The following is a 13,131-nucleotide window of genomic DNA, read 5'->3' on the forward strand; positions in this document are numbered from 1 at the left end:
CATTATACCACACTTCCAAGTTTTAAAAAATCTCACAAACTAGATTCTGGCAAACGAAATGGAAGCCTGATGTAATCAACTGCGTAATTTGTACAAAATCCACCTGCCTCAATCCTAGTAATTTTGAGTAGCCCATTCACCTCTCCGTCACTTCTTTTCATTCTCAGCAGCCTCTGTTTTCTGGCCTATTTCATGAAAAGGAAAGGAACTGTGCAAATGTCCTAGACAGTCGTTGGAGGCACTGGTGGATACAGGCCAATGAGTCCCTCTTGGGCACCATCCAGTTCCGCCTGGCTCACAAGTTTTGGGTCCCCTCTGGGCAGTATTGGCTGTTTTCTCTGCACTCTGCGATCATGTGACAAGGTAGCTGCAATACCTGGCAAAAATTTAAACGTGGCAGCTATGAAGTAGCTCCCTTACAATTTTGAGAAATACTCTTTAGACCCCCTCTTTTTCTCATTGCATCTGTTAACTTCCCCCTCTCAAGAACTACCCCCAAGAATGCACAACAATAGACTTTATTCTAAAGACTTCAGAATTCTTCCCTAAAAGGTGTGATTTAAGGACTAAAAATATTACTATCCAAACTAATTAGAGGGAGTCATGGTCTAATTCAGTTCCATGATGTGAAGCTGTACTGAGTTGGTTTTATTGGAAACACGCAGTCTATTATATTCCAAATTCAATTGCACAATTCCACAGCAAAGAACTGGGTAATCCGTATAGCTCTTCAATTTTCTTGCTAAGATTCAAAGTTTTGCTTATTTCAGGTTACGAAATATGAATTATTTCAGTGAATCAACCTCTAATTTCAAGGAGATTTGAGGAACAACTCTTTAATTAGTCTTTATCATGCCCGCTTAAACCTTGCCAGCCGTCTCTCCCCTGAAAGTAAATTAAAGTGAGAGGAGAAAGAATCTGAATGACCTGCCATAACACAGCTGGCTACTTGACAGATAAGACTTCATAAGACCCATCATTCTGAAGAATGACATAATTTTAGTTCCGAGCGCTAAGCGTGCTCAGAAAAAGTTATAAGGCAGTACAAAGAGAAGTCAGAGCAATAATTTGCATCTCTGTGAATAGACTATCTAAGTAAATATTTACATCTGATAAGTAATGCAAACTCATTATTTATCATCCATTTTTAATAGTTTTCCTGCCTGGAAAAATTTCTTTATCCAGGCAGATATTCAGCTTCTCCATAATTTTTTGTTATTACCAACACAAAGCATATTAACTTTTACCACCACTATGTATTTTTTAATTATTATTATAAGTTTTCAGCCACAAGTCACAAAACAAGCACCTAAAAACCAGGCCTTATCAGTTCCAGAGTGCCAGTTTAAAAAGCAATTTTTATTTTCTTTTAACCATCAGAAAGCCTTAGCAGTAGAAAAAGACACAAAGTAAATAGACTAATATTTCTATTCTGTGACTCATCGAAGAAGCAGCTGCGGTTATGTGCTCCAAGATACCGTGCAAAGTACTTTGCATGGATTATCTGATTTAACTCTCATAAAAACTCTCTAAGGATGTTCTATATTATCTCCATTTGATCAATGAGGAAACAGAGGCACAGAGAGGTAAACTAACTTGCCCAAGCCACACAGCTAGTTAGAAACTGACCTATAGTTTAAGTCCAGATTTGTCAGACAAAGTGCTCAATGACTATGATGTGTTGTGTCTATGTGCAGACACAGGCTCACCTGCAAACTGGCATGTGACCCCCTGCTCACGTGAAGAGGCAGAGGTGGTTAGCTGTCTACGATTTGTGCCTCCACCCATGCATGATGCTGGTGAATGTCCTCTGGGGGACTATGTCTTCAATGCCCCGTCCATCTAGGTGAGGCTGTAATACAGCCAGGTTGTTACCAAGGGAACGTGGGCAGAGCTCATGTACACCACTTTCAGTTCTGGCCCATAAAAACCTCCCAAGAGATCCTCCATGCTCGCCCGCCACCCCATCTCCCGTTTGACGTCAACTAGGGTTGCCAGATAAAATGCAAGACACGCCATTAAACTCGAATCTCAGAAAAATAACAAAGAATATTTTAATGTAAGTATATCCATGCCATATTTGGGACATACTTATCATTATCTGGGCATTGGCATTCGAGTTGCCAGATTTAGCAAATAAAATGCATCAAAAATGTAAATGTCCCAAATATGGCATGGGACATACTTATACTAAGAAGTTATTTGTTATTTCTCTGAAATTCAAATGTAGCTGGCATCTGTTGGTTCCCAAAGTGGCCCCTGTACATGGAGGGCAAGGAGAGACTGAAGAAAGAGGCAGACCACTCCCGATTGGTAGGTGGCAGGTTTAATAAGCAGGGAACTTACATACGAGGCTTGTCTTGGGTGGCTGCAAGATGAGCGGATATCCACATCCACCCACCAGAATCCAAAAGCTTCTGTAGAGGCCTCAAAGGGTTCAGTCACATACACCATCTAGATGTTCTCAACAACACCTTGCTGTCTCAAGACAGCATCTTGAAAACGATTCCTTCAGTGGGAAAGGAGACAGAAGAACATTTCAAGGTCGGGAGAGGAGCTGAGGAGCCTCTGATTGCCATGGTCCAACTTGAGGGTCAACCAGCAGCCACATCCTCTCAATGACCTCCTCCAACAGGGTTCAGTATTTTAATTTGCTAAATCTGACAGCCCAAATGTCAACACCTCCAGTAACCTGAGAAGCAGCCACATGCTGTAGGTGTCAGAGCCACCAGCAACATGGGCCTCATGACTGCATCCTAGGGCACCTTCTCCTTGGAGCTTTACATGAATGAGAAGGAAAGCTCAACTGTGTTAAGACGCTGAGATTTATGAGCAAATACAATGCAAACAATACTACAACGATTTATTGTAAAAAGTGCCAAGAGCTTACCATTCAGGCCTTCCAGGGAGGCAGCACAGAGAGTGGAAATCACTTGGGTTTGCAGTCGCACCAGCATGTCCTGGGTTCAAATTTCTGCTGCATCGCCTCCTAGCTTTGTGGCTTTAATTTTCTAGCTTCAGTTTCTTCAACTAAAAAATGGTAAAGCCAATGCTTTCTTGAGAAAATATCATAAAAATTAAAGAAGATAATAAATGCAAAAACCTTAGAATAATATTTGGCATATAACAGATTACTGATTTTTATTATTAAAAATAAATAGGCTAACTTTACATTTTTAATACTTATTAAGCTGCAAATGATTCATTCTAGGTCTTTTTAATTAAAGTTCATTTTATTGTTTATAATTAGTTGTTAATTCCGTAAGACTTGGTTTTATAACTAGCTAGTTTTACCTCACTGTCTTTGAACTCAATAATTGGCTTTGCTGGTTTTTAAGCTGAGATAATCTTTTCCCTGAGTTTTCTGATTGGACTAGCACTACTAAACGGACTGGTATCTCCTCGTGTTCGCCAACACAAAGCCCAACAGGCACTCTGGACAAAATCTGAAATCTGCCCTTCCTCTTATTGCTGATCAGCGATTGATCAGCTCTCCTGGTAGAATCTGAAAGTCCCTTTCATTTGAAATGGGATAACCATCAAATCACACTATTGCTGTTAAAAGCCAGGCTGCTCACCATCACAAATGCCGAGATGAAGGGATGCTCCCCAGACATTCAGAACCTGGCCGCCCCTAAAGCACAAAATGTTGGCCCTCTTTCTGACTTAGCTTGCTATATAACAGGAAAACTGAAACCTAATTTGAAATCACTTCTTTAAAATAATATTTGTTGCAATGACATTTTAATCAAATTTTTTTAATTTTGAAAGTGATCTAATTAAGCTACACTTTCAGATATAAATTCTTCCCTTAACTCTCTTCTCAAAGAAAATACTAAAACTGGAAGTGAATCCCTGATCCCTTACTGATTTGGAGCTAATCATTTTGTGCCAGTTTCTAACCTTAGTGATAAACCCTAAAGACAACAGTTTACGTGTACGAGCCTCCTGGAGTTGTATGCAAAGCTCTGTGCGTTGTGCTTAAACGCACTTCTCTCAGATCCCAAAAGGTCTTCAGGAGCTCATATAGGTGTTCCATAGGGCTTATGTCATTGAAAGCAATAAAGGCGTGTTTCAGTTTCTACTACTTTAAAAAATCAATAAGTAAAGTATCTAATTAACATTTTCCCCTTTAAAAACAGTATTTTGAGAGCCTCCAAGTACAATTCAAGACAGTGGAGATCCGAAGAGCACACCCATCTTCCAGTTTCCCACACCGCCGTGTGTGGCCAGCTGCCAGAGAGCATGTGGCCACTAAACGGTTGTAGAGCACTTTATTTGTAGTTGTAAACTGCTTAATTTACACCCATAACGGACTATCGGTTAAACTCGAGAAGTTTAAGGAACATCAACATTCACACCCAATTTAAAGAAGAGCATAAAAGTGATAATAATTCTCAGATCTCACCTCCAAATGATCTTTTCCAAAATTCTAAACTGCATTCATCTGATAAAAATTCCTATCTAGCACCTCAAGATGTCTCCAACTTTAAAAAGAAAGTTGCTATTACATTAAATTTGGCTTTTTGATTCATTGGACAAAATGGTTATCCACATCTGTAAGGGATTACGGACAAGTGCTTACAAAATAGCAGGCAGAAAGTATTTTGTATCTCATCGCATGGAAACAAAACACGAAAAAGGTACAAAATAAAGGAACTGCTTTTGATTTAAAGCACAAAATGCAAGAACGCCAAACATCAGATTTTTTTTAAAAAATTTTCTTCTATTTTAGATCCTGCAAACAAGGTGATAGGGCGTTATGTAGGGCCTGGGCCTTGCTTGCTCAGCAAAAGCCCCCAGGCCCATTGCAACCATGCGTCCTTCCGGCTCCCTTCTGGGCAGGCAGCCCAGCTACCGGGATTTGCAACCATCTGGGCCTGGCCAGCCCGGATCCTCCCTTATCCCATGTGAAGAACATTGCGTCTTATAAGGACAGAGAGCCCCTCCGTGTCAGCTACTATTCCTGGGAATGCTGGTCGTACCAAGGACAGCCCCTTGGCAAGCACGCAGCCTTGTTCCTCTGCCGACTCAAGCAAGTTTCTCTCAGGGGGCAGCAGCGGTGCGCAACTCTATGTCTAGCCGGCCACGCTGGACACTCTCCCTGTACATAAGTCCCAATAAATCTATATGTCTCACCCTCAGTCTCCAGGTCGTTTCTTCGGTCACTCGGCACGATACCCCGCCGTCCTAGCCCAGCTGGGCCTGCGGCCTTACACATTACGCCTGCAGTTTGCTCTTGGAAGGGTCATGGGAAAAAAACTTCTTTGTCCCATTCTGCCACCTCTTCTGAAGGTTTGAAATTCATTCAAAATTTTAAAATTTATCTAAATTTAAATATCTATTTTATCCCAAAATCAGCCACAAAATAATGTCATTTTTAATTTATTTGTTGAAAACCCATCATCTAGCAATTTAAAGTAATCTGTATATTTCTTGCTAAATACATCTAAATCCTTTTAGATCATTACATTCAGAGTGTGTTACACTTAGAGTGCATTAAAAATACTGCAATCTTTAATATTCTTACCTAAAATAAGATTTTTTTAACTTCACATTACTACCTCATCATATAACTTTCAAAAATGGAATGAAATGATGAGATTTTATATTACCGTGAAAGGAGCTGGAACATCAGATAGGTTCACAAATGCCCTAGCTCCGTTGTGTTCCTCATGGATCAACGACAGCAATGGGAGACACGCAGTTTGCAGTGTCTCGGCTCCAGCAGAGACACTTGTCTCTCAGAGCAGAGTATACAAGGGTAATTTGGAGCCAAGAGATCATAGCTTCATGACTGCTATAACTGGAAGCCATAATTTGGAGTTTCCCAATGGACATGATTGTTCAATTTTCTCCAATGAATGAGCTTAGAAGGCAGGTGGTTATATTGGTCCAGGATTGCAAGTTTGATAGGCAGGTGCAGTAGGAAACAGAGGGCAAGTGAGTTGAAAGTCCTGGCGAGAGAGTAATTTAAATTATTCACTGGATAGGGTAGGTCCAAGATAGGTTTTTTTTTTTTTCCAGTGGAGAGAAGCTAGATTTTTTTGAGGGTAGAGAAGTGTTGGTAAGAGAACTTGTGAGTAAGATACTGAAGTGGTGGGCAGGTAAAGATCGTTGTAGAAAGAATGGCAAGGAAACTGTAAATTAGAAAGCTGAAGAGATCGCCCAGAGGGATATTTAAAATACCCAGATTGACAGGAGTTAGTGGTAGAGAGGAATACTGTAATCTAGATGCTGGAGTTCTGACTGATTTGGGGAGATTAACCAGAATGCATCGTTAAGAAGAGATTTTGGAGTTTAAATAGTAAGGCTTTAGGTCCAAGTTCTTCCATGTACTAGCTCATCATGGACAGATTATTCACTTCCTAGGGTTAGGGTTATCTGTAAAATGTCATTAATAAAATTTCATAGGATTTTTGTAAGGATTAGTGAAACCTACTTAAAGAAACTTACAATAGTGTTTGAATAGAGAAGCCTGTGTTTCTCTACGCCCTTTAATTTCTGCTTGTACACCTGAGCTCATTTCTTTCTTGTAAGACCTTGACAAATACACCCAGCGGTTATCAACACACACTACTAACATTCTCCTTTCCAGCCTGTCCCCGTGGAGTAACAAGACACAAGTCTGTCTTCTGAGTTAGCATAGGCACCCATCTTACCAAGTTTTACCAAATGGATTAGGTGGAGCTTCATTTTCCAGCCTCCAGTCTCAGTGTTCTCACTGGCCATTGCTCAGCCTTAAGCCAATGTTACGAATTTTAGCTGTTTTCATGGCAGCCCGCTTCTGGGTGTGAAATTCTATTATGACCAGGATATTTAATGCTACTGCTAGCATTAAATGTTTTGAGCATAGCTGAAAGTGTTGGAAGAAAGGACAACCCCGGAACGATGAGACAAGAGGGAGGAAAGGAAGAACAAACCTGAAGGCAAAGCAGGGAAGTGACACAACGGGCAGGGACGAAGAGATGGGGAAGGTAATTAACCAGCCTGAGCTCCTGTTGGAGTCTGGGGACAAATGAACTCCTGGAGTGTTGAAACTGGGTGGGGCTTTAGGTGTCGTTTGGTTTGATGGCTAAGATGTTTCATTGATCAGAATTCTGGTTTCACTCCCTCTCTGGGCCTGTCAATTCTGAACCTTTAAAGTCAGCCTTGCTGCAGGACTTCTGAGCCAAGTTTTGACGCCCAAGCTCTGTTGGCAAGAACAAAATTCACAAAAAAGAGGATGAAACTGACTTCTATCGGACAAAACCTGGGATTGAGTTTTGTCAGAAATAATTTTACTGCTTGAAAGAAAACTGAAAATCTGTTCCAGAATTATGCCTTTCAGCAAATTTCCATAATTCTGCCATCATACATAAAAACTGATTCCTTAAATCTTCAAAAATAAGAAGTATTACTGTCATCACTATCATGTAATCACCATCACACCACCACCTCCACCCATGGTTTTCATGGCCCATCGTCACCATCTCTTTCTCCCCGTGCCTCTCATCATTAGAGATTTTTGAGTGCTTACTGTCTGTAGGACACTGTGCTTGGTGGTGGGCTTGCCTAAGCACACAGGCGCAGTCTGAGGCAGGTCTCTTTATTCCTCTTAGGACATGGTGGCAATGAGAAACGTGGGTACTCTTTTTTTTATCTTAAAGCCTTATGTGCTCATGAAGTGCTGACCGCAGATTCCCTCTCCCACCTGCCCCCTGGGGGGTTCTATGGGGTCAGACAACATTCCTTCCCATTGCATTAGTTTCAGGGATCACGGTGTCAATATTAAATTGAACTCTCCCAATACCCCCAAAGCTGTTATCAAAAAGGAAGGAAAGAAAGGAGGAAGAGAGAAATAAGAGGTTGCATTCAAATGAGAAAATTGATTAGTTCACAAATTATGAATAAAAAGGCCCACAATTTACCAGATCCACAAATTCCTCAGAACCTCTGAATATATTACCTCTTTAGAAGAATAAATATTAAATACACACACACACATGTGTGCGACAGCTTATACGGCTCTATTCAAAGAATATTTAAAGCCATTTACATTATTAGTACTAACTTAGCTTTCTTTATACCCAAGCTGAATAAGCAGAATCTGCCTCTTTGTGACTCCTGTCCATTTGTTCAGCTTCCACCCAAGGAGATAGGGCCAGTCTCATTCCTCAACTATTCTGGGTTCGTTATCGTGACTCCCATCAACCTGTTCTCTGATCTGAACACTCCACGTTCCTTCTACTCGTCCTTCACTGAGAAGACTTCAGGTCTTTTGGCTGCTTTTCTCTGAAGTACTTAGTCCATCTTGTCCACGTCAAAAGCAGCATTCCTGACAACAGAGCACCCGTGCAGAGCGGACCGGCACTCTCAACACCGGACCCTGTACTGCCAGGACAGTAGTCCCCTCTTATCCAAAGAGGTACGTCCCAAGACCTTAAGTGCATGCTGAAACCACAGATAGTACCGAACCCTATACATACCATGTTATTTCCTATACATACACACCTACGATAAAGTTTAAATTATAAATTAGGCACAGCAAGAGATTAACAACAATAACTGATAATAAAATAGAACAATTATAACAATATACTGTAATAAAAGTTATGTGACTGTAGTCTCTATCTCCCAAAATATTTCATTGTACTGAACTCACTGATGACGATGATGACATGAGATGATAAAATACCTGTGTAACAGGATAAAGTGAGGTGAATGACGTAGGCATTGTGACCTAGAGTTAGGCTACTGCTGACCTTCTGACCATCCCTCAGAAAGAGGATCATCTGTTTCTGGAGCATGGTTGTCTGCGGGTAACTGAAACAGTGGAAAGCGAAACTATGGATTAGCGAGGACTACTGTATTGCATCCAAGGATGACATTGCTCTTTGTTTCTTTTTGAAATTTTCAGCTGGAGACCCAGTTTTGCATTTGCTATGAAAGAGCTACCACCACATCAACTTTTGTGCCTGTGGCTATTTCTGCCAGTGGCTCTTCCTCAGCAGTTTCCAGCCAGCTCATGTTGTGCCAAGATGCGCTGCGGCGTATTTGGAGTGATGTGTATTTAGATCTTAGAGTTCATAGTTATGCTCTGCAAATAAAGTATTGTTGTGGCTGCTAAAACATTTACACAAGAAATGCTCTCCAGCTGAATGAGTTAGCTTTGCTGAGTATGGTCCTCTCAGGAGCTCATTCTAGAAGGTGTAGGACTAGTCTGTACAGTGCTGTTACATTTCCTGTCTGAGGTCAGAATTGTATTGTTTTGGACTATTACAAGAGTTAGAACATAAAATAGATATATAGCATGATTTTTTTAAAGACAAGAATCAGAAAAATCTTTGTCTATAACTGAATTAAGAGGTGACAACATACAAACCAGCAAGATGACAACATCGGACCAATGTATCACAAGTCATTTTAACTACACAAGCAATAGAACAGCTAATGTTTGCTTACTGCTTTTTATTTGCCAGAGACCATTCTAAATGCATTATATCTATCATCTCATTTAATCCTCACAATAACCCTATGAGATAGGTATCATTATTATCTGCATTTACAGATGAGGCAGTGGAAGCCCAGAGAACTTCAGAATGTGCCTTATGTCCTACAGCCGGTGAGTGACAGAACGAAGATTTGAAACCAAGCTATGTTGAACCCATACCACCTCCTGATTCCCATTAGTTCCAGTCAAAGGCATCTGACTGAAAAGCCCAGTGACAGTAAGCACTGGGAGAGTGTGGAAATGGGCTAAAAGACAGCGGGCAGGAGTGTCAGCTGGGAGAAGCTACCAAGAGAGATGTGGCGCTCTCTATCACCAGCCTTACATTTACCCACAGAAACCGAACAGGTGCGACACGTATGTCCAGCAAGGTCAATTGAGGCGATGTAAATAATAGAAAAAAAATAAAAAAGATCTACTATTCAACCAGGGGGATTGGGTAAATAAATGATGGTACATTATACAGTGAAGTTATTGTACAATCATTAAGAACTAGGATTTAGATGTCTACAGACATAAAAGGTATAGATACAGTTTACTGAATATGCATGTACAAAACAGAATCTAAAATATGATATTGTTTATAAAAAGGTACACATACATTTCATATATATACACATACTCATTTTTAAAAGGTCAGAAAGATATAGACTAAAATGAAATCAAAACCTATCTCTGTATGGTTACATCAATCGTCGTTTTTCCATTATAATCACCTGTATTTTTTCACTTTTCTACATTAAACATGAAAGTTTTAGTCTTTTTTTTTTTATTTTTTTTTAAAGATTTTATTTTTTCCTTTTTCTCCCCAAAGCCCCCCGGTACATAGCTATATATTCTTCGTTGTGGGCCCTTCTAGTTGTGGCATGTGGGATGTTGCCTCAACATGGTTTGATGAGCAGTGCCATGTCCGCGCCCAGGATTCGAACCAACAAAACACTGGGCCGCCTGCAGCGGAGCGTGCAAACTTAACCACTCGGCCACGGGGCCAGCCCCTTAATCTTATTTTTAATGACTGATAAGCTGTATACTATCTTTCAAATAAAAGAAGAATCCAAAACAGTCAGGATAATGTGATTTCATCTTTGTAAAACTTTGTATAGTTTATATCAATGTTATATTACATTATAAGAATATAGAATAAATTCACCATTATCGCTGAGTGGTAGGATTAGGGATTTTATTTTTCGTCGTTTTGCTTGTCTGTATTTTTAATTGTATGCTGCTTTTATAATTAAAATGTGTTATTTTAAAAGGATCTATTATTAACAATAAATACTAATGAGTTGTATGAAAAACAGAGATCAAAAATCACATAACCACAGCACAAAAAAAAGTATTAGTGCTCAAAATGGGTTAAACAAATTTAAATTGTTAATTCTCTCCTAGTGCTCACAGACTTGTCCGCTGTGATGGCCAGGAAAGACTAGAATTAGAACACTAATACAACTGAAAAGACAAGGATTTCAGCAGCAACCCCGAAATGTCCTTAATACAGAACACACCAGGAAAGTCATCCATTTGTTTGTTTCTAGGACTTTTTTTAAGTGACAAATGGGAGGGAGACATTATAGCTTTATTATCATATGAAAGAGATTGATTCAATAATAGCCTTAATATTTGCTAAATGCAACTACCTTGAGATTTCTCCATAACGTAAAAATTAGCTTTTCAGCCAAATATGTAAAAATTGCTTATTGTACATTTGTGTAATAATAATTCCATGTTGTCTGTGCAAGAAAGTTGTCAAAATAAGGAGGCATAACTTGCTAAAATACAGACTCTAATTGAATCCCTGCGTAGCTCTTATGTTCTTTCCAATAGTTCTACATGAAACTGACCAACAGAAGGCAGGAACAAGAAAAAGAAGAGCTAAATGCAAGCTGAACAAAGCTCATACAAGGGGAACAATTTGTTGTCAAAGAACAGGAAAGGATATATGCTATTTAAGGTTAAATAACAAACGAGGAACACTAAAGAATCAATAGTTTTGACAACTTAGGGCAATTACTCTGTAGAAAAAAAGAAAATCAAATGAGATTTAAAAAATTCACAATAATAAGAAATTCAGAGTTACTTGAGTCTCACTTTATTCTAGTAAAATATGTAGCGAATCTGTCTTGCATTGAAAATGCAGAGGTGGAAGACAGTTCCAAGAGAAATACCCACCAAAAACCACAGTGGCCTGCTAATTTTCTCTAGGCTAGAACGTGTAATCGATACTCTTTCCAACCATTTGATTAAATGATTAAAGAGTTAAAGATGCCCAGATACTAAAAGCTTCACTTGCCTAAGATTAATGGGCATCCTTGCCAGAAAACAGACCATTTCCAAAAATAATGAGTAAGTGGAACCAACAGAGGCTGGATTGGGTGAAGTTTTGTTGCCTTATAAGCAAAGAAGAGAAATACTTTAAGAAAAGTCTTTGTAATATACGGTTTCAAGGCAGAAGTTATCATTTCCCCCAAAAGAAGCAGTGCCGTGGTACAAATCCAAGGGCACGAGTCACATAGAACACAATGGTGCTTCTGGAACAAAATGGTGACCTGATACTGGGCAACGCAAACAAAAAGCTGACAAAGCAGACCCAATGACACAAAATAAATGCCATAAAAGGGCACACAATTTTAATGTCCTCAACAAGAAAGGATTGGACATTCTACTGACCAAGCTAAATATCTCAATAAAAAGCATTGCTTAAATACACAAGAAGATTCTTTTTGTGTGAAAAAGTGTATTGTATTCTTTGTCATATAATTTTTCAACTGACTCCCTGTTTGCAGACCTAGCCTCAGCATAGGAACACGACTACATCAGGAGGCAATCACAGCGTTGGTCCAGACAGGTTGGTTCTATCCTTCGGCAGTCAGCCACAGGATGAAGGTGAGGAGGGTGGAAGACACCAAGCCCCGCCAAAGTTTCTCTTCAGTATGCCCAAGATTAGAGTCGCTCCATGGAATTAAATCATTATACCTCTTAAATGCCCCTGTGAATGCAACTAGGAGACACACAGGCATTTATTAGTTAACATTGCACTCAACTGCAAGTACCAGTTGCCTAACTCACCCGAGAGAGATTTATTTATTTCATGCCACAAGTCTTGGAGGAATCTCTACAGAGCTTGTATGTCACTGACGACCCAGGTCCTTCTGTATTTTTGCTCTGCATTTCTGGGTGTATGACTTTCTTTCTCAAGCTCACAGAACGGCCACTGCAAGTTCTATTTGCTGTTTTTCAACAAAGTAGGCTGGTAACTCCAGAAACCAGACTTTTAAAAGCCCCCTCTCTCATTTTTCCCAGACAAGTGTAAGACAGCTTTTGATGCATATGATTACTGCCTACATTAGTTTCAGTTGCAGACTTAGAATAAACCGTTCCCCTGAGCTGGCAATGACATTGCAAAGAAGAAATTCAGGAGTTCAGTTACCAATGCCTCACCTTTCAAGATTCTTTAATTTGGAAATGGGGAAAGACCTCTAGGTAAGAGCCAAATGTCTCAAAGCCAAGGGTAAAACGCCCATATCACTCACCAATTGGGACGGGCCACCAGGGTGAGCCTGGAACACCAGCCTCCTTTCTATGCCGACTCGTAAGAGCAGGAGCAACCACAAGGAGACGAGCTCTGATGATAGATCAGAAGC

The 13,131-nt window shown here is 39.9% G+C and overlaps 1 long non-coding RNA gene across 1 annotated transcript in view; it reads right to left on the reverse strand.

Annotated features, from left to right (window-relative positions):
• Positions 1–2,312: 2,312 nt before the first annotated feature.
• The window catches only part of LOC139084788 (uncharacterized), a 39,136-nt gene continuing 28,317 nt past the window's right edge, over positions 2,313–13,131 (reverse strand). The window contains exons 2-3 of the long non-coding RNA XR_011542510.1: positions 2,891–3,030; positions 2,313–2,509 (exon numbers count right to left, since the gene is read on the reverse strand). This is a non-coding gene — a long non-coding RNA (uncharacterized lncRNA). The remainder of the gene's footprint in view (positions 2,510–2,890; positions 3,031–13,131) is intronic.

The sequence above is a fragment of the Equus przewalskii genome, chromosome 1 (genome assembly GCF_037783145.1).
Source record: "Equus przewalskii isolate Varuska chromosome 1, EquPr2, whole genome shotgun sequence".
In the NCBI taxonomy this organism is placed as follows: domain Eukaryota; kingdom Metazoa; phylum Chordata; class Mammalia; order Perissodactyla; family Equidae; genus Equus; species Equus przewalskii.